General features: G+C 61.4%; 1 protein-coding gene across 18 annotated transcripts in view; it reads right to left on the minus strand.

Annotated features, from left to right (window-relative positions):
- Positions 1 to 883, minus strand: part of LOC102676760 (protein unc-13 homolog B) — a 352,205-nt gene that overhangs the window by 96,997 nt on the left and 254,325 nt on the right. The window lies entirely within an intron of this gene.

The raw sequence follows: 883 nt of genomic DNA on the forward strand, positions 1-883 counted from the left end.
GGATCGGGCTTGCGGACCTCACCGCGGTCGTGGTTGGAATCAGAGATCTCGCGTGATCCATGGAATACGAGGTGAGCATCTTGGCGATCGAGCTCTTCGGCGAGCTCGGCGATTTGTCCAAACTGCTCCATCCGCTCATGGAGGATAGGCCGGAATCGGACTTGGCCGCGACTATGTGGTCAACGCTCGGCTTGGCCGGGTGCTTGGGCGAGACCCGCGGCGATTTAGGCGAGTGAGGGGTTCGCGGGCTTAGGCGACCCTGCTCCACAGAGACCAATTTGTCCGCGCTTCTCAGGAACGTGGGGCTTTGGGATCGTTTCGCGTCCGTTTCCCTTTGGTCGGGGCCCGGCATGAGGAAAGGCTCGGCCGAGTCTCGGAGGGCCGGTGGGTGCGGCAAGCTCGGCGACGGGCTCGGGGGCGTTCTGCTCTCTTGAAACTCGAGATTGAGACGGGCGGCGCTGCCGAAATAGCCGTCTTGCCTGGTTCGAAGGCTTTGCACGCTGTGCACGCTGTGCACGCTTCCAGCCGAGTGGGTGGGCGAGGCAACTTTGTCCGTGGTGGTGCTGTAGATGGTGGGCGAGGCGCAGGTGACAGCCGCGAAACTCTCGACCATCAGATCGGTCAGCTCCTTGTTTTCCGCGTAGCCTTTGGCGAAGCTGCCCACGTCTATGGGCAGCTGGATTACCGGCTCCGGACTCTTCTCGCGCACCGTGGACGTGTAGCTACCTAATCTGGGCGGTGTATAGGCGCTCGAGAGTGAATCCAGGTTAGATCTGGAAGTGGAGGTCAGTCTTGGAGAAATTGACCTGGTCGTGAAGTCGCCGTCGGTCGCTAGACCACTGTCGGTGCTGACTCGAGATATGGATCGACCCGTCGATCCGGG

Source organism: Apis dorsata, unplaced genomic scaffold (assembly GCF_000469605.1).
Source record: "Apis dorsata unplaced genomic scaffold, Apis dorsata 1.3 scaffold_44, whole genome shotgun sequence".
Classification (NCBI taxonomy): domain Eukaryota; kingdom Metazoa; phylum Arthropoda; class Insecta; order Hymenoptera; family Apidae; genus Apis; species Apis dorsata.